The sequence below is a fragment of the Chiroxiphia lanceolata genome, chromosome 2, assembly GCF_009829145.1.
Source record: "Chiroxiphia lanceolata isolate bChiLan1 chromosome 2, bChiLan1.pri, whole genome shotgun sequence".
NCBI classification, from domain to species: Eukaryota; Metazoa; Chordata; class Aves; order Passeriformes; family Pipridae; genus Chiroxiphia; species Chiroxiphia lanceolata.
Genome location: NC_045638.1, coordinates 102,725,100 through 102,743,005, shown reverse-complemented (window position 1 = coordinate 102,743,005; position 17,906 = coordinate 102,725,100). Strand labels below are relative to the sequence as shown.

The 17,906-nt window shown below is 42.1% G+C and overlaps 1 protein-coding gene across 2 annotated transcripts in view; it reads right to left on the bottom strand.

Annotated features, from left to right (window-relative positions):
• Positions 1 to 11,927, bottom strand: part of CD96 (CD96 molecule) — a 42,132-nt gene extending 30,205 nt beyond the window's left edge. For both annotated transcript variants that reach the window (XM_032679374.1, XM_032679377.1), the window contains exons 1-2: positions 11,717 to 11,927; positions 1,181 to 1,381 (exon numbers count right to left, since the gene is read on the bottom strand). The gene's annotated coding sequence lies outside the window, so the exon portion shown is untranslated. The remainder of the gene's footprint in view (positions 1 to 1,180; positions 1,382 to 11,716) is intronic.
• Between the last annotated feature and the right edge of the window lie 5,979 nt (positions 11,928 to 17,906).

Sequence of the window (17,906 nt, the reverse complement as noted above, 5' to 3'; positions counted from 1 at the left end):
GCTTCCCTGATTTGTGCACACGCAATGTTTTGGTTGCATGTTCAGATGGAATAAGGCTGGAAGGGCTTTTCCTTCCAGCTCCAGATGGAACAGGTAACAGTGCTGGAGAGGCTGCAGTCAGGGCTCCACACTTCTTGGAGGATAAATGCTTCTGCACAGTTTCTTGTTTTGCTTCCTCTACCTGAGGAAATGCACTAAAAGCAATTGTAGGAAATTAACTGGGTGCCCTGGTTACTGCTTGGGTGCCCTGGTTACTGCTAAAGGAATTGTCCCTGGGGAGGAAATCTCTGCTTGTCATTCAGAAACCTGAGAAAGATCTGTCCCAGAGGATTAACAAGTCCTGAAGTTGAGGATGAACTGAATAGTGAAGCCATTGCAATTGACAGCCACAGAAGGGAGTAAAAATAATAAAGAGATATGTTCTGGTTTCCAGTTCAGAGCAGAGACCACAAAGAACCCAGAAATTTCCTGCAGATACTGGAGTCCAAGAAAACTGGACTTTAATCTAAAATTTGGGCTTTCATTCATGATTCAAGTTACCTTTACTTCTCCTGCTGATCAGGTCATGTAAGCTTTGTACCATGAGAGAATATATTTTGTGTAACACAGAGAAAAACAGTCTTAAATGAGCCTTTTTATTGATCTGAAATATGCATCCCAATTTGACAAGACAGCCCAAGTGCTGTGTGGCATATTCAATAGCCACAGAAATCCCTGAGCAGCTTTTTCAAGTTACTATATCTCTGTATGTTGCCCTTGGAATTTGTTCACCCCCTAAAATAATATTCTAAAAATATTCTGCTGCCACGTTACATTGTGTTGGCTGAATGCAGCCACCCAGTGCCATTGCTGTGCTTGGTGATGAAAGACAGACAAGAAAGAAACCTCTCAGCTCAATGGATTTTTGTTCAGTTCAGAGCTGAGTTTTGCCCCAATTCCTATCTTAAGCCCAGATTCTGAAATAGGCATTTACCCTGCTACTGACATTCATGTGCATGAAGACCTAAGCCCTGCCTCTGCCTATGACATCAAAAACCACTTCTGAGACACACCACTTATCTCAGCCTGCTGGCAGGGAGACATCTCTTCCCTGGAGCAAGACTTGAGGTCCTGCTCACAGCAGGGCAAGTTATTATAAGAGCTTCTTCCCCCACTACCACTTTCCTGAAAAGTTACTCACAGGTAGCTTTGTAGGTGCCACAGCTGGATGTCACACACCAGGTTATGGATGGCAGGGATGAGAGGTGGTACTGAAACATGCCCAGGGACAGCAGACTTTGTTGGTAGCTGGAAGAAGTATATCTCTCTGTATTTGGCTTTTCCTTGGTGGGGCAGCTACAGGGATGAGTGTCTCAGCATTGGGATGTGCAGATTTCTCCTGCTCTTCCAGAGAAACCCAGAAATCACTGCAAGGCTGGGAGGTTTTAGAGGAAAAGCTGTGCCCAAGCAAGTGACATACCTTATCAGTGGATATGTGAACCACAGCATTTTCTTTTGGGCTGGACAAGCCTGGATGTTAGTCCCCTGTGTCCCAGGCAGTGGCATGAACCAATGGGCTCTGAGTATGACCCAGGATGGGTGCCCAGCAGTGCACTGCAGGCACGGGGCTCTGCCCGCTGCACAGGGACACTTCATGCAGCATTAACTTTTTTCCCCTTGTATGGGAGTAGGGGGTGGCAGTGGGGGATCCTCTAATTATTTTCTGCAGATCCATTCACTACTGGAGGAGGCATTTGGAACACTACAAATGACTCTTTCCATGGCAATCACTGTATTATGCATCATGCTCACAAAACCCGCCACTGCAATACACTTTTTCTGCCTCAATTACGGTAAGTCGCAACTAAGGAAGAAGCAAAGCTGCAATCAGTCCCACAGAAAAAGAAATGTTGAACTCCAGAGACAAATTCAATTATTCACAAAGAGAGCCTTTTCAGAAATGCTAGTGCACGAGCTCTTCCTGCCAGAGGCGAGGATGATTACCCTTGCAGACTGGTGTCCTCGAAACATTGCTTAAAGAAAGCGCTGGTCCCTGGTGAAAAAGAGATGGAGACTTTGAAGCAGGAATTTCATTAAAGAGTAAACTAACCTTTCAGGTTCACTTGGCACTTGGCACAGAAACTCCCACTTCATCACTGTGTTTTGGTTTTGAACCTCTTTGAAACTCGCACTAATGACTCTGTAGCTGGCAGGCACCTTTGACCACAGCACCTCGCAGGGGGTTGGATGAGTGGGTGGCATGGGCTGGGAGGGTGTGTGGGTGCAGCATTTCGGGGGACAGGGCACTGACGTTGCAGCGGGATATCCACTGGTCTTTTCCAGTGACCCCCTGCTTCCTCAGTCTCCCCTTCCCACCCTTAGCTCTGGTGCCTCTCTCCAGCTTGCAGCACTGCCTCTTCTGTGTGGGGGAGGAGAGAGAAGAGGGTTTCTCACTCTGCATTCTCCTCGTACTCCTCCCTCATGGCTGCACACCTACACACTGTGTTTGACACAGGGCAGCCCTGGTTCCAGCCGGGCTGTTGAAGCAGCACAGGGAGACACACGCACTTCCTGCTCAACAGCAACTTAAGAGATGTTAAAAGGTCTGAGTGGACTTTTGTTCCCTACTCCTTCACTGACAGCTCAGAGTATGGGAGAAAACCAAAAACAGCTCAGCCTTGGATGCCTCCCTGCTCCACCTTCTAATTAGTTTTTCTAATTAGAAGGCCTAACTTACAGGTCATGTTTCAGAGAAAGAGAGCATAAATGAGCTCCCTCACTTTTTCTGCCATTCCAGCCACAGGTCCCTGTGGTCCTCTGCTCCCATTTAATCCCATTTCTGATCAACGACTGTCCAACGACAGTGCACCAATGAACAAAACGAAAGAAATATAAAGCACATTGACCCAGCAACTACCCACCAATGCAAAACCACTGTGTGAAAGCCAGCCAACCATTTCCAACAAAATTAAAGACTACAGAGCCATTATTTTCAAAATTAACTGGAAGGCTCATGTGAGACCAGCCCTGCTTTCTTTGGTCTCTTTCTCTTTTCCAGACACAGCACAAGCTGTGCTTTCCCCCCCCATTTTGGACAACATCAGCTAAAGGCTTTTCACTTGCACATCTCATTTTCCATGTTCTGTGATTAAATGTTTCGAGATAGGTTCATAACTGTGTAACAAAATGTAATGGCACCCATAGCTTTGAAAAAAGAGTTACCTGCTGCTAGTGCTGGGAAACACCTGCTCATGTTAGACTACAAGGTTCAGGTTTCTGCTGAAGCTTCCCAGAAGGGCCATGTCATCCCCTGGACACTTTGGCAGTGTTTTCAGAGACAATGCTTGGAGCAGCTTTTGTGGATCATGCCAGCAAGAGAAAACAGGAGTCTGCTTGTGAAAGGCCTTTCTGTAGACACAGCTTGTGGGGCTTCATCTTGAGGTCTGCATGACAGAGGGAGTTATCAAGACAAGCAACAGACTACTTGGTCAGAACTGAAAAGCTTAAGTTCACATCCAAAGTGATATAAACCCAGATGGGTTGTACAACTCATTTTACTGTACAGACTATCTCCAACGGATTTGGTTCCCCGATTAATTTAAATTCCTCCATACTATTGTGTGCAAGTACCTTCTCGAAGACACAGATGTTTGGCCAGAGCTCAACACAGCAGACTGATTAGAATCACCACTGAAGAAATACATCAAATAGAAAGGATTAAATGTGTGAAAGTTAACTTCAGATACAGTGACATTGAAAACCATAACTTGGATATTTTCTTTTTTTTTTGTTTGTTGGTTTGTTTTTTTGATTGGTTTTTTTTTGTGCAGAATATTTTGAAAGCATCAGATAAATTTGTTTGCATGCAGTATCTTTGTAGCCCTATAAATACCTTTCATGCAACCATGGGAATATGAGATATTTCCCCCATCTATTAACTTGTCCATTACACCCTGTCTCTTTAGAAAAGGTGGTGAAGTTTAAATGAGAAAAGCAAAGCAGAGATGGTTTCTCATGTTGAGCCTGATTCTGCAGAGAAGAAAGTATATCTCAGGGGGGCCAGTTTGGAGTCTTGAGGTGCTTTAGCCTGGGGCCTTGCAGAGCAGGACACCTCCCCCAGGTCCTGGAAAGAGGGGAAGTCATCTCCAGAAGGCAACACAAAGCTGAGTGCACCTCAGATGAGCGCAGTAGAGGGCAAGTGCATTCCTAAATCTGGGTATCTCAATAGAGTTAGAAGTTAAATACAGCACAGGAGTAGGTTGGAGGTAAGAGTAGAAACTTCTTGGATATTTCTGCATAATGTTATTTTTCCACTCCATAAGCAGAGTAACATGTAGCCACTTCAGATGTGAAACCTTTTGGTTCATTCTGTGCTTGAAGGCATAATGTGAACCTGCCCTAAGGAGCCCGCAAGGAGTTTTTAGTGCTGCAATGTGCATATCTCCTTACAGAGAGCTACTGGGCAAGTAGCTGAAGAAAGGGATGGGGAATTAAGATAGTTTTTAACAGAAAACACCTCTTTCAACATTCAGTATGACTTCTTAAAGTTTCAGCAACCACCAAAATTAAGAAAGACTTCCAGTTTTGTGTTGGTTTGTAAGGGTCACTGCCCGTGTGAAATAGATGTTCAGTTTCCAGATGAGTCTGTCACCTCCTAGAACAAACAGGAAAACCCTGCACTGCTGTTTTCTGTTTCAGTGACACTTCATATCCTAGCTAGTGGGGATTTAAAAGAGTCATCATTCACACATTTTTTTGTTTAAAATGGAAGAGGGACAATCAAGTTATAAAAAGCATCCCTGAGTGTTACCTGAACTGGAGTTTTAGTTGTGAACAAAAAGTAGGTTAGTAGTCTTCTCCTCTAGCCCTCCTCCCAGTCTGACCCTTTGTCCTCAATACTATTTCCATCCCAGCCACTGATGTGTTACCTGGCCATTCCCAGGAGCCTGCTTGTGACCCACTGACACACAGGCACCACTCGACTGAACACAGGCTCTTCCTCAGCCTGAAATGAGGTTATGCTTTAACTTCTCCACAGCTGATTAAGCTTAGCAATGCTGCTAACGGCAATGAAATCATTTGAGACCTCTAGCAGAGCAGTTAACTTCTATTTTGCATGATTGCCTCCATTTTCAAAATGAATATACATTGTCTGGATGGGTTTAACTGCACAAGCCGATGGGTGGCTCCTGGATGCTTCCAGACTGTGTCCCAAAAAGAGTACCACTCTGTAAACAAGGGAAGCCACTCATGTTACCCAAGTCTTGTTTCCCCAAAAGGCTGAAGCCACTTTCTGCCCCTTGGAAAATCAATGGTTCAGTAAATTAATTTCAGTCTGGTACTGTAATTGGATTCTTTAAAAAAATAAGCATATTGCAAGCCTTCTGAAAGTCAGTAAGCTGGAGAATTGCACTGTGACTGAACCCAAATCAAATAGGGTATTTGACATTTTAATTGAAAATAAGGAAAAATATCTCTCATTACGGAACTGAACAAAGTCAGCTTGATGTGAATCAGACTCTCCAGAGGACCCTTCCCTCCCTACCCCTTGCTCAGCTGCATGGTCACTGAAGCACCAAACATCATGCAAACTACAGCAGCCATGGTCATTACTGGTCATCCTTTCTCCCTTTAAAGTGGCACTGACTCACATGGTGTATTTCTCTAACAGGGGTTACTGCGCAGCAAAGAGCTTGCCAAGGAGGAAAAAAAAAATCTCTCATTACGGAACTGAACAAAGTCAGCTTGATGTGAATCAGACTCTCCAGAGGACCCTTCCCTCCCTACCCCTTGCTCAGCTGCATGGTCACTGAAGCACCAAACATCATGCAAACTACAGCAGCCATGGTCATTACTGGTCATCCTTTCTCCCTTTAAAGTGGCACTGACTCACATGGTGTATTTCTCTAACAGGGGTTACTGCGCAGCAAAGAGCTTGCCAAGGAGGAAAAAAAAAAACCCCACTACAGAATTGCATGAAAAACACAAGTTTAGAAGCATCATAGATCTGTTTGCAGGAGGCTGGATCAAAATCACTTCAGGCTAATTTTAGTGATTTAGCTGAATACACCAGAGATACATTTGGCTTGCAGTGCTTCTGCCAAGTCTTGGCTGTGGTCTTTCAGGATGCAAGAGGAAGTACTGAGTCTGGAGATCAGTACAGCTGACCAGCTGCTCAGAGTACAGGTACAATTTTAGAAGTCTGATTTAATATCTGGTTCAACCAGCAATGCTCATGGCTAAATTGGAAATAAAACTAATCTATCCTTATTAGATTGGGGCTGTAATCTCATAACACCCTCAGATATTGGACTTCCCTGTCAGGCTTACTGCTTTACACTGGCTCTCATTCCCAAGAAGCTGAAGAGAGCAAATTGGATAATGAAAGAAATGTAAGAAATGTAAGTTCAAAGAAAATTCATATATAGTTCAGTGGTTTGAACAGTAGAAGCCTTTAACAACCCACATATGAAACAAAAAGGGAAAGAAGCAGATGTGGTCTGTTCACCCAGAAGATAAGTTTTATTATACCAATGTGGATGCTGCCCAGGTCTGAAAACACTGGGTGCAATAAGTGTATTCCTTGGAATCCTAGGGAAGATTGCTCACTTTTCCTGAACAGAAAAAGTACAGCTTTATGGGTTTGGCACCTGCATCATATGCTGGTTGCCCACAGGAAAGAACTAGGATTTTTTTCAGGGAAGTAATCAGCTGTTTCAAAATGGATAAAATATTGAACAGAGCAAGTATCTTATTATTAGAATTATTATCCATAAAAAAATATTAACAAAAAATATGTTAGGTTCAGTTAGTCTGACTTTGGGAAAAAATGAAGAATTAGATCTCCTGACAGGCTCTCTAGCATGTCCATTTTTCAGTTGCAGTTTTCAACAGTCTTTCTCTATGGGTGACCTTTCCTTTTCTCACCAGAGTCATGTTTTGCCTCCCCCTGACCTGCTCCATTATAGAATAGTTCAAGCAGTCAGGCAGGTCCTCTGGAGAGGAGGTCCCCAGACCTAGGGGAAGGTTACCTCTGCAAGGCCTCACCCACCTCCCCTCAAAAGGCAGGGATTACCAGTTTTGTTTTATTATTTAAACCCCTTGCACCAATTCTCAGAAAAAACTTCACCATCCATTGTCTGTACAAAACAACACAACTTTCTTGCTAACAATAAACTTTTCCATAGGACCCGAAGCTAACCTAAGAGCTTGACCTTCACCTGTTCACATTTTCTAGGAAGCAGGCTTTAGCAATCCACTTTTAAACACCGCAGAAAAGCCTATATTTTTTTTCCTGGTTCCCCATGCTGTGTACTTTCTCTTTGGGAAACTGCCAAAGTCTGTCTCAAGAGGTTGTTATTTTGCTCCAAGAGACCAAAATCAATCAATCAATCCGTGACTTGGCAGCGTCAGAACAGGAGATTAGGACTCTCAAGCCAGATTATAAACACAATCCTCTCAATTAACTTCTCTGGGATGGGCTAGAGGCGGTCAGATCCTCGTTAAGTCAATTATTAACACGGATGGCCAATGTGCATTTTTTTTTTTATGACAAGTCTTATTAATTTCATGTGCAAAACAGTAAACCCAGAGCAAGGCTAAGGAGCAGGGCCACTGCCCTGCCTGCTCCACAGAGCATGTTTGGCCACTGCCACATGCAATCAGCCATACCCTCTGGTCAGCAATGCTGGGGCTCTTCCCAACCTCCTTGGTTTCCAGGCATCTGGGACTCTGTGCCCTGCCTGCCTTTCCTGAGGTGCATTAGAGAGACGTCATTAATGGAGAGACCTCTGAATTATGCAGCTGATGTTGTGGGGGCTTTTTAAAGCTACTAGTTCATAGGCCAAGGCTCACACCCTTGCTGTGGTGGCACCTCTGGCTTCACCTTTTGCTGGCAGTCTCCTGCAACTCCCTAGTGAGAAAACTCAATGGGCATCCGTGGTCCCTACCCTTTGCATGGAGAATCAGTTAAAGGAAACGTGCCTGTGTAGTTTAATCCATAACTACCCAGCTCTTGGTCAGTTTTAAGCACCCAGTTTTCTGGGCCTGAAAAAGCTTGCCAGAACACAGGGGTTTTTTTGCTGCTGAAAGCAGGCACCAAAAACTTGTACTGAAGTTGCTCTGACAACTTAGCTCTGATGCAGTTTTGCTGCCAATATGATCATCATCCTCAGAATTCCCTTCTGTAATATCCCACTGCATTTTTAACAATAGAACTTCATCTGCCGTCTTCCAGACTTTTTCAGGATTTCACCTTAAAATTATGTCTGCTACAGTTTATCTTACTACAGAAAGCAGATACTTTCAGGAGGGTGGAAGCTACATGTAGAAGTCACTCGTTTTGGGTCCAAGATGCTGCACATAAAGGCCAGTTTCCCCTGCTGATTTGTGCAAGGCGTAAGAGGTAGCTTCCTCATTTGAGTTACAGCATCAGGCTCTCTATGTGAAAAACTAAGGCATTCATGGCTCTGCCAAAAGGGCACAGAAACCCCACCTTAACACCGAGCATAGATTGAATTCCCCTTCAGAAGTTCAAAGGAAAGAAGCTGAACTGTGACCTAGAAAGACTGAAATTAGTTTAAAGATGTCCTGTTCTATGACACAGCACTATATCCATGCTCCTTGCTCAGCAATAATTTATTAGAACTCCTTGCTGCCTGAACAACATTTAAGGGTAGCTAAATGAGCAGTAGCACTGGCAGGCAGTACCTTGCACTGTCCTATAGAGCAATTCAAACTGTGCCAGACAACTGTCTGAATTAACCTTTTTGTCAGGCTTTTTGTCTGTTGAAATCGTACAGGATCCTGGCAGTACTGCTGACCTGCAGAGAAAGGTCAGCAAATTGTTCCCCTGCGAAAGGCTGGCAGATGGACCTTCTCCAGCAGCTGATGTACTTGGCACAGCCTGAAGAGTGACTGGGAGCAACCCAGTGAAGGAAGGGAAGGGCTGGCAAGCAGCTGAAGATACCTGGATGCTCTCAGCAAGGAAAGATGACATGCCAGCAAGACCCACCAGTGACATATGTGACTGGCCAGGAGCAGTGACAACTTAAGGCCAAAACTGATTCTTGCGTTCATCCATCTGGATAAGTATTTGCTGCTGTTATGTGTGCTTACCAGTGGGAATACATGATTAAAACATTTCTAATTTGCACCGCCTTCAAACGCATTCAAGTCAGGCTCTATTCTCCAGGGGATAGATGGTATTTATAAATCTTTCCTATTTTTTTAAGTTCAGGTATCATTGCAAGTGAAAAATCAGAATATTTGTGCTTTAGCAGCCTGTTAGGTGCATGTTTCCATTTGAAGATTCAGACATAAATTTGCAACCCCAAGACAAGCTCTTCTTCCAGTGAATATTTAATTGGTAGGGGTTGACAGTGGAAAAAGATAATAAGCAATGTTTATACAACCACAGAACTGGTTTGGGTTGAAAGGGACTTTCAAAAATAATCTAGTCCAATCTCCTGCTATGGTGAGGGACATTTTTTACTAGGCCTGGTTGTTCAAAGCCCCATCCAACCAGACTCTGACCACTTTCCAGGGATGGCGCATTCTGCTACTGCTTCAACCTGTCCTGCTCGGCAAAAATTTCTGAAAAAAATTCTTTTATTCTAATTTATCTCCCTTTTTTTTTTTTTTTTTTTTTTTTGTTAAATGGTAATCCATGTCATTTATCTTTTTGGTCTCTGGCCTTCTCTTAGTATCTTTTGGTACTGCTCAACACCTCAGCTTTACAGGATTCAGCATAGGATATACATGACCAGGATTCTCATCATAATGTTGACTGTTATCCATGGTAACATTTTCTTTCCTACACCTCTTTCTTCTGCTCCCTTTATACAGACTAAGGTAGCACCAGTCAGGCCAGAAAAGCTGGAAGCCTAGTTACTGGACCTGTGCAACTGAAATGATGGAGTTTTCAAGTCTACAACCAAGATAAGAAGCTGCCTAATAAACAAACAAGCAGGATGTCTGTAGTCCATCAGAGAAGTAATCAAAGCCTGGATAAGACACCTGACGTACTTTAAGGCGAGGCTATGCAGACTTGGAGAAGTTCAATTACAGCATCTCAATTTATGTGGAATAAATTGAAGATAGGGCTGATGGTGAACAGACCCAGAATGAAAGCTGAGCACTTGGCAGAAGTCAGTGACTGACAAGGAAACACATGGTACTCTGTGTGTTCTCTGTAAGAAGAAGATTATCTGTAAAAAGCTTATCTAATTTATGTAAAAGGAAAGGCCAACTCCAGCCTTTAGACAGGCATTTCTACCGTGTTGGACACCAGGAGGTGCAGTACTGCGTTTGCTGCTTTTCAGCCGCTCTACTGGAATCAAGAAAGTTGGGGACAAGCACAATAGTGAGTCAGACCTGTGCTTAAAGACAACTGAGTAAATTAGGAATCCTGGCTGAGGGACTGGAGGGGGCAGAAGGTGCAAGGACAGCCTGCTGAGCGCTCATTATGACTAGCTGGTGATTTCATGCGGCCAGCCTTGGCAGAGCTCATTGAACCGCCACCGTGCTGGTGGTGACTCGTGGGAGAGGCAGCTCCTGGGGAGAAAGCAGCAGCCGTGGCTGCCTATCAGCGCTTGCAAAGTCCAGCACAGCTTCCTCACAAACAAGTTTTGAAACATTCATAATTAGAAAGGCTTCACAGTTGTAAAGGTTTTATCCGTATTTATTTCTGTTGCTGCTTTTCAAAAAACTGTAGACAGGGCTACCCAATTTTTTTCTTAGCATAAAAAATAATCGGGGAAAATGGAATTTAAAGAAAAAATATTTTCCAGGTATATACCTTTTATCACAAGAGTTCTGGTAGTACAGAAAAAGTGTACAGATCTTGAGCTGCTCTCTGACTGAAGCTAAAATACCTCTTCCCCATACCCCATCTGCTCTGGCATATTTACAGGGCTGCTTCTCAGACACAAGGTGCATCAAACTCCTCTATGCCTAAGATGAAAATGGTGGAAACAACATGACACAATCATTGTGCCCTATAAAGGGACACAGCCAGACCTCATCTCAGCCCTCAACAGCACAGTAGTTGCTCCGCAGTTTTATCAGGCTTGTGACTTTTCCCCTCCCAGCTAAAGGTACAGGGAGCTGCTGCCTGTGACATTATGTTACCATGCTCAGACCTTCAGCTGCTCAAAGCAATAGACTATTTCCAGAGATCTCCTGGGGCCAGACTCAGCTGAACCCCCACAGCTCTGCTTGCCCCCCAAGCCATGTTACAGATACCTCTCCCAGCCCTCATATTTGTAATCAGTGCCCCAACGAGAGCCTAATGAGTAAGACAAGCATTTCTGAAGGTTAAACATTTTTGCAGCTGGTGATGCCATTCCTTGACAATTAAAGGCAAATGTCTCAAAGGTACTTAAATCCTTGTTTGCTGCCAAGACAACTACACTTCTTGGAACGATAGCCTAAATCTTTCAACAGAACTCACATTGCCGTGCCTCTGTCATTTATGGGCTTTTCAGAGATACAGCAATTGTTATGCTTCAGGCAAAAACTGTGTAAAACAACAACAGAAAAAACCTAACCCACCTCATAAATGAGAAATATTTTACTTCGGGAAAGGTAGAGTCATTAATAGTAGCGACACTGTAATACATACTAATTACATTTTTAGTAAATTTTCAGAGAAAGAGACACAAGCTGTGCCACAGCCTAAGCCATTAATAGTCAAGGCTTTATCTTTAAAAGAGAATCTTGTTTAAGAGATATTTACCTGGTGGTAGCTTGTCCCACTAGCTCAGCAGGGCCATCAGCTGGACACTCTCAGGTTTTTGTTCACACTCAGTAGCATTCTCTGGGCTCTGCTCTCCATGGGGCCGGGCTCAGATAGGCTGTTGCTATTTATTTTCATTTCTCCAGTTAGTATCTTTAGACTCTTCTTTTCCCCCTACTGCTTTAAAAGCCAGTAGGTATCTCACTGCTAGTTACCTCATAGGAACCTTCTACCATTTTCAAAACTCTTCATCTTCCACTCTTATTGTTCACTATTGAGGTCTGTGGAGTAACTCCTAGAAACTAGATTTTTTTTGTTGTTGTTGGTTGGGGTTTTTTTTGTTATTTTCAAAGGTGGTTTTGCTCTGTTCCTCCAATCTAGGACTTATTAGTACCGGAAGCTTGTTTGAAGGTTGAGTCTTTGCAGAGGACTTACAGAAAAACCAGCTTAGCTGAATTTAGGCTCAGCAATGTCTATGCCCATCTCAGAGAGAGCATGTGTCCTGAAAGACATGTACTGACCTGGGATGTTTTATTCCCATTTTTCTGTTTCTAAGCACTATCCTCAACCCCAAATCCACATCAGATAAATCAAGCAAACCCTCCATCCTCTCAGTGCTTTGCAGAGAATTACCTTTAGACTCTCAACACACCAAGTGTTAGCAACACGGGTAATGCCATCGATGCCCACTGCTCTATCCACAGGACACCCAAACATATCATGTCTGTTATCTACACATCAAAAAAAAAAAATAAATCCCAGACTTCCTTTAGAGCTGGGGCACTTCCCTGGTCCAGCCAGCAGCACTGTAGCAGGGTTGGTTATATGTGAGCAGCAACATGGATGAGGCAGAAGCAGGGACACGCGGTCATCAGGGAAGGCACGGCTCCTGAAACAGGCTGCTGACACCACGAGGTGGGGACATGGAGTAAAAAAAAAAAAACAACAACAAACAAACCCACACATAAATAACCTCTCTGAAAAGAATTTGCCCACAATTTCTTTGCACATAAAAATCAAAACATACCTTACAGGAAAGCCTTCCCCACCCCTCCCTGGCCTGACGGCTGAGTGCATCCTGTCTCCAAGCTAAAGTTTGCCGTTGTCTGTGGTTTTTCAGCCACAGAGTTTTAGCTCTGTCAAGGCTTTGGCTGTGGTTTTGTCCAGAAATGGTGTCTGTAACTTGCAGCAGAGGCTAGTTTTCCCCTGTCCAATTTACTTGGTTATTGGAAGGCTCCATCTCTGAGCCCATCAGTTCATTGTTTTCTTCCTGCCTGTCATTTAGCAGTCACCTCTGCTGGTTCAATAGACAGTGCATTTTCAAACAGGCTTAAAATTCAAGTTGACTCTAATTATCTCGAGGTAATTTACCCATAAACTTCCAAGGTAAGAGCATCAGACTGCCCAGGTATCACTGAAGCTAGGAAACAAAGCTACCTGGAGTACACAGGAGCAAGCTGCTCGTTGCTCATGCCTCGAATCACTTTTAGTCCAACAATTCACCTTAAAGCAGGCACAGTGCAGAGCATCACCCTCACTGCCTCCTAATGCACTTTGCAATGAATTAGATTTTAATATCAGAATATTACAGCTTCCAGTACCAAGAGATAATGGGTGAAACACAGGGTTTCCATGGGACATTGGTGTATTTTGTCTTTTATGTTTGCTCTGAGCTTTGCTTTGGTGGTACAATGTGCTTATATACCATTACCATAAATTCAATTGTTTGCACATTCTCTCTCAATTTTCCATCCTCTGGCAATAAAGCTACATTTAGAAAGGGCTGTCTTTAGCAATTGCTTGCCATCCTTTTATTGATGGATTCTCTGAACATCTCATTGCACTTTTATTCTATTATCCGTTTAATGGTTTTTCATTTTCTCCAACATAGACAAACCAAGGAATGTTTTACCACAATAGCTGCCACTTCCACTTTCCACTTGGGGGTAGGCCAGGGGGTAGAGGGGAAACAGTGGGGATTTTCTCCAAGAATTAATTTTTAAAATTAACTCTACTTTTATATACTAGATCCTTGCTGCCTTGAAGAGTTTTATTCCTTATTTCTCCTCCCTAAAATAGAGAGTTTATGCATTTTAAACTGACATTTAAAATTCTGCTGTTGACTGCTTAAAACATCTGATTTGTTTCACAAAGAACTCAAATGGAAAAAAATTCTTTTGACAATTATTTCAACCAGATTGAACTCACTAAACTTCCCAAAGACATTGCTATTACTGGTAAAATCAGGTGATAGACACCTAGCAAATTATCATTATTTACTGTTTTTTTCCAAAATTGTCTCTTATTTTGTCTGGTTGCCTAAATAGGATGTGTCTGAATTAAGAAGGTGCCTCTGTTTCTTAGAAACACAGTGGTCCATAGATATAAGTGAGATTTGCAAGGAAAGAGATTATCTTTCACAAAACCAGTTGATAAAACAGTAAAAACTACAAACAACCAGGCACACAGTTGAGCACGAGATTTCTGGTGTAGAGTGTAAGAAGCTATGAACAGTTTTATCTAAGATCCACAAAACTTGTACAAACAAAACTACAGGTGGACAAACCAGAGTTTCATTATTCTTAGCTTATATGTTTTATTAAGTCAAATTGTTCTGCTGTTTAATAAACACAGTCTAGTCCAGTGATTTCCAGTGAAGTGGTATCTATTCCCTCTATGATTTCAGCAAAATCCCACATTCTGAAGGAATCATTTCACTTTGTTAAACCATTTAACATCCATTTCCCTACATATCAACAAGGTCAGCCCTTTCATGGCAAAGAAGACTTCTTACCTCTGCTTTGATGGTCTTGCATGGAGATGACATTGCAACATCTAGAGGAAATGCATCTCTTTTCCATCATGTTTATTGTGGGTTGTGTATTTCTTCAGGAGGCTCCATTCACCCACAGTACTACATGAACTACTGAGTAATGAACAGTAACATGGGAGTTGTTCAGTGCATTTTCAGGATAAACCTGTCTTATTAAGTGCAGTTTGAAGAGGCTATTTCCTGAGGTACTGTGAGCAGAAATTGGCTCCCAAGCTCCCTGAGATTTCCATTCAGGTCTGTGGGAAACTCAGGCACATGAGAGGGGTACCATCAGCCTCTGAGGGACCTACTCAATGCAACCTGATGTTGGGATGTTTCCACCACATAGGGTACAGAGAGAAGTGAGTCTTTGCCATTAGAAGGGCAAATTGGCCAAATTGTTTAGCGCAGCAGACAATGTCTATGTAATGATTGAGTAGAAACAGGTACAAATGAAATCTGGTATACTGAAGAGGCGCAGCGAAATACCTAACATCAAAAATAAACAATTACATTAAAAAAAAGCATTTAAAGCTCAACTTACGGTTAAATGATTACCAGTTCAATTCAATAATGTCTGAATATTGGATTAAAATGTATCTATATGCCTGAAACTAGAAGTAACCATCAAAATAAATCTTCTACTGCATATATTTGCCTGTTGGGTTTGAAGGGGGTTTTGTCATTGAAACATTAAGCTAAGACATGCACTAGATATCTTCTTCAAAAGTTTTTATAAAAAATAGCTGAAAGGCAAATAATTCTCCACAGCATTTTGGTTGGGGAGGGGAAGTAAAAACCAACCAAACCTCAAGAAACACTTACAGGGCAAGGAGCCAGCTTCAAACCATATCAGAAGTAAAAGAGTAGAATTAGGAAAAAAAGACAAAAAAAGACAAAAAAACCCAACTCAACCCAAACCAAACCAAAAACCCCAGCAACCACAAAAACCCGAACCCCAAAACTACCACCCTTCTCCTACAGTTTTATCTAACTTGCAAAATCATGGACTTCCATTCCATGAGTTGATGTGGGGTTGTGGGCAGGAGAGGGCATCCGCAGGGCCCCAGGAGCTGCTGCATATGTTTAGCAGAGGGACAAGCCTGGCAGCCCTGGGCCAATGGTCCTGACTCCACTTGCTCAGAGTAGTTACAGGTGAACTGAAAACACTGCTAAAAAGGGCAGGTGTAACCCTACTAGTAAATGGCAGGTTAATAGTGCAACTTGGCTGGGCTAGTTTGAAGCCAACCACTTATCTGCTGTGGACCAAGCTGGGTTTTAATAACAGGCAGGAGCATTTTGCAGTTGTTTAGAAGATGAATGTATTTAAATAAAAATCCTGCAGGACACAAACTACTTCATCCCACCTTAGCCTCAAACTGCACAAACTGACTGGCTGAAACCCAAGAAACCAAATAATCCTTCTAAAAGTGAGACTGGACTCCAACAGAATGAGAATTTCCTGTTTGACCACAGAGAAATAATTTTGTTTTCTTGTCACTGCTCTGCAACTGAGAAAATCATCATCTTGTCATGAATTTACAGATAATTTCATTCATGCAACAAAAGAAAAACCTCCAGGAAGCACAATCTCTTTGTTTGAACTCAATCATTTATTCTGCTCAATATCTTTCCAGGCTGAAATTAAATATTTTCCTCTTCTCCATCTAAATAAAATGTGATCCAACACATTATTCAGTTCTAATCTATTTTGACCAGCTACATTTTTATGCTGCTAAGGGAAATTTAATTTAACCATATATGCACAGGAATATCATCACATTGTGCATGGAAGATAAAAATCCCACACGGCACTTGGCTCATGCATGTAGCTTCCAGGAGGATGTTCATTTCCAATCGCATTTTCCCCCCAATAGATTCTTAATTTGCCTTGTTCTATATGGTTTCCAGTTATCATTTTGTATGGCAATAAAAATCAGTGAAGCAGCAAAAGCTTACAGGCCTCTGCCTAGGTTTGATTTATATAATGACTGGCACAATATCGTTGGTCTGCGTAAATGAAATTCATTCATCTCCCACTGTTTATAATGTAGTCATTAAGTGCATTATGTATTTATTGATAAACAGTCATTTTATTTGCAGTAGTGCTGGGAAAAGAAATGTGCTACCTTAATTTTCTTGTTCCATGTATGCTTTACATGTATGAAATTTGTAGAGCTATGTAAAACCTGTTTATTCCAATCACCTTCTGTTTCAAAGCCTAAAAGTAGACTGATATCTCCTTATAAAGCACTATTAATTAAAAAAAAACAACAATCAGACTGTGGCAAAAAGTCAGACTTTTAAGACTTGAATTAATACTGATATAAACGTAAAAAAACGGAGTAATAAGTAGTGTTCTCCCACAGCAGGAAAGCTGCAGATCCAACCATTTTCCTGAAGTTCAATTTTCCCCTAATTAGGGGAAAACCAATCAAAATGTCATTTTTCTGAGGCATTTACTGTAAGATTTTTTCTTTAAATAACATTTGTTTAAAGAAAACACTGAAGCCTCACTCAAAAAAAAAATCACAACTGTCTCTTGCATAAATTTAATCAGGTGGCTTAATCCTACAGTCAGGAACAATTTTATGCACTTCTCCCTCCCTCCCTCTCCCACTTTTTTTTTTTTTTGAAACGCTATGTGCTATATTTATATCTCTGAAGGCATCATTTTATATCCTGTTTTCCTCTTAATTGTCCCCTTTTCCTCATGGTGTAGTTAAACAAAATCGTATTTTCCACAAAAGCGGTATTAATTCTGATGAGGGTCATTAGACTGACAGCTTTGAAGTAAAGAAATTTTTATTTACCCTACAAGAAACCAGGAGAAAAGCAATAACATGCCTTTATCCTCACCCTCAATGAACCACTTCTGAAGACTGTTCAGAGTAAATACAGTCTTGAGGGTCTGCTCCAGTTCATGACACCTCTCTGGGAGTGCTTGAAAGGATCAATAGAATTTCCTGTACAATGAGAATTCAATAACATGTCCCTTTCTATAAGGGATGTGCCTGTCTCCGAAAAAGCTTACTTCATACCAGCCAAATCTAAGCCATGGAAAGGTCATCACTTTAATTTAGCTCTGGGTTGTACTGAGTATGTTTGAAGTCCTGTTTTCAAAAATGTGGCATTTTACACCAGAACTTCGATTTACCACATGGAGATTTCAGTAGGTTTTACTCTGCGGTGGAAAAGTCAATTAATTTATTGCATTTTGTTCCTTGGCTTCTACTGGAGCTCTTATAGAGGCATCTTGGGCCAGCATTTAGGCTTCACAATCTCCTGCGCTGTCCTCACCTTGGGATCTGCATCCACAGCTTCCAGTGTCATTTTGATAGCTGACAAAAATGAGAACTGATACCTTTTGTGCCTAAA